This window comes from Penaeus chinensis, chromosome 5 (genome assembly GCF_019202785.1).
Source record: "Penaeus chinensis breed Huanghai No. 1 chromosome 5, ASM1920278v2, whole genome shotgun sequence".
Classification (NCBI taxonomy): domain Eukaryota; kingdom Metazoa; phylum Arthropoda; class Malacostraca; order Decapoda; family Penaeidae; genus Penaeus; species Penaeus chinensis.
In genome coordinates this window covers 21224194-21226693 of record NC_061823.1, presented here as the reverse complement: position 1 = coordinate 21226693, position 2500 = coordinate 21224194, and the positions used below count along the sequence as shown (strand labels likewise).

The 2500-nt window shown below is 32.6% G+C and overlaps 1 protein-coding gene across 1 annotated transcript in view; it reads right to left on the bottom strand.

Moving 5' to 3' along the window:
- Positions 1-2500, bottom strand: part of LOC125025527 (electroneutral sodium bicarbonate exchanger 1-like) — a 35942-nt gene that overhangs the window by 2982 nt on the left and 30460 nt on the right. The gene's annotated exons all lie outside the window — the stretch shown is intronic.

Here is a 2500-nt window from a genome sequence, read left to right as displayed (position 1 = left end):
CAGGAAAAACATAGTAGGAAAAGAAAGTATCTGGAAATGACTACAAAAGAAAAATCTATACAGTTAGACTTACATCAAACTACAATATTAGTTATGCACATATATATATTTTGTAAACATGCAGAATTATTACAACAAGAGGGAACGATCAAAGCAAGATAACATGAAAAAGTTGACACATGTAGAACCAAGCATATACATAATAAGCAACCATGGCAGGCAACAATCATGCTGTGCAAATCTTGAATAACAAGAGTTATGGCTTAGGAGCCAAGTGTAAGTGCTGTTATTTATATATATAAAGTATTCTTATGTTGGTGTTCCCCAGTTGTTGGTTATTTTTGTTGTTGTTGTAGTTGCAGATGTTCTAAGATGTGCGAAACAAGATTTATGACATACAATGAAACCAATGAAGAGTGGTGACCTGCAAAACCTCCATAATATTGCAAAGTGGAAGGCTGCAACTGCCACTTTCATGTTCATCATATGCCAAAACCTGTATATCTCACTCCATTTCTTGAACGTTTTTTTGGGAGCTTACCTGCAGAAGCTGATCACATGGATGTTGGCTGATGTGTCCTGTTTCCATCAGTGATCTACAGGTTTGGTCAGAATCTATACATATACAACTTGTTCAACACAGCATGTGTTCTTGCCATGTGAGAGAAGTATGTGCTCTGATTTACTTATTACACCTTTGGAGGCAAAATCTCAGTGATTGTACAGGCAGTTAGCAGGATCCATCTCTCACAATATTACAACTACACATGGCAAGGCTGTGTAGGAACAATATCGGTTATGTAAGTTAGGTTTGTTTCCCATCCAAATGAAGATATTTGATAGGATTACCACATTCAATATCTCCAGATTTTATCAAACAAGAGCACATGGCTCATATGGCTAATATTTTCAAACGACACAATTCTTAAACAAAATCATCCATTATTACCTAAAGACTTCCAGGCCTTCTTAAAGACCTCTAGTAAGTAAAGTCACTATTCTTTTTCAATATTTATTAGATATATAACATAACAGTATAAAATTTCATGATATAATGGCTCTGACACACAATAAATGCCATGCTTCAATCAGTTATTAGTTATATTTATTCATCAAAGCTAATCCAAACTTTGTCAAAAACAAAAAACAAAAATCAGCCAGGCATTTATTGTAGGGTTAATGCAGACCACATGAGTAACTGCCTAGAATAAGGTATATATTTTAAAATGACTATGATAGGAAACAGTACTGATCCTCCATCAATGCAATGAGAACTAAATCTTTTCAAAAAGCATTAGAGTGAAAGACAGCATAAAGGTTCAACACTGTTACCTAACATCACTGAGCTTGAGTTAGTGTATATCATGTATAAAAATTTCACTTATTTACTTCTTCAATTTTATAATAAGACATTATAAATACAGACTTTATTTGTTAATCATCCCTTTATCCATAACCATTGATAGGACAATAATTACAGATGGCTGCAAATCTCCTGGTACAGCAGTGTTATAAAGTGTTAATGTTCTACTCTATCTCTTCAAAATTACTAATTGCAGAACTAGTTATAGGGATTTTAAGATTCTGCACTTTTATATTTAATGCATATATGTGACAATCTGAGCCATGACTATTTTCCTTCTAATCTTTAAATTAAACTATATACACAGACATTATAACATCTACACATTTAGTTTTATATAAAAATGGTTACAGTAACCTAAAAGTTTATTAAAAATACTGGCCTTTAAAGTATATTTATCACCCATTACCACAAATTGTAATATTATGGCATTCAACACTATCTAAAGTGCATTTACCTCCATAACTATTTACCAAAATGTACAAATTCTTTCCAGCTATCTGTACAGTGATGTGCAGCATAGACATTTACTGTAAAGCTACCTACAGTCTTTTCTGGGCCCACGATCATAGGTCAAGTCTTCTTTACTAGTCTCTATATAGCCCTTCTCCTAATCTGCTGTGATAAAATTATAGTTATATATATTTATATACTTAAAACTATTTTTATTATTCACAACATCCATGGCTAATTTTATGAGATCTGAGAAGTGAACCATTCTCAGGTCACTCTGTTAAGTTGTGATTTAGGACAAAAAGTAATCTTTAATGAGGTAAGAAATCATAAGTCTTCAATGTAAAAAAGGACACAAAAAAAAGAAAAGAAAAGAAAGAGCAACTATCTGGGTGCAAAATGGTATCTGTCTATGTCAGGAAAGGGTATTTCATAGGATGATTCCTATGGCAAGCTTGGTATATTAAAAAAAAAAAAAAAGGTATTTGCACTTAATGTTAAGAAATGCTGTTGAAAAAAAATAAGGATAGACAGACAGATGATCATACAAGACAAAGGACAAAAGCGTAACAGCAGGAGTAGCTCACACAAGTCAGTCTGAGATTCTTCTGCTTGTTGTAGTAAGCAAAACAAATATATATTGTGGACAAAACAAAAGGCAAACATAAATATGGATAAATGAAG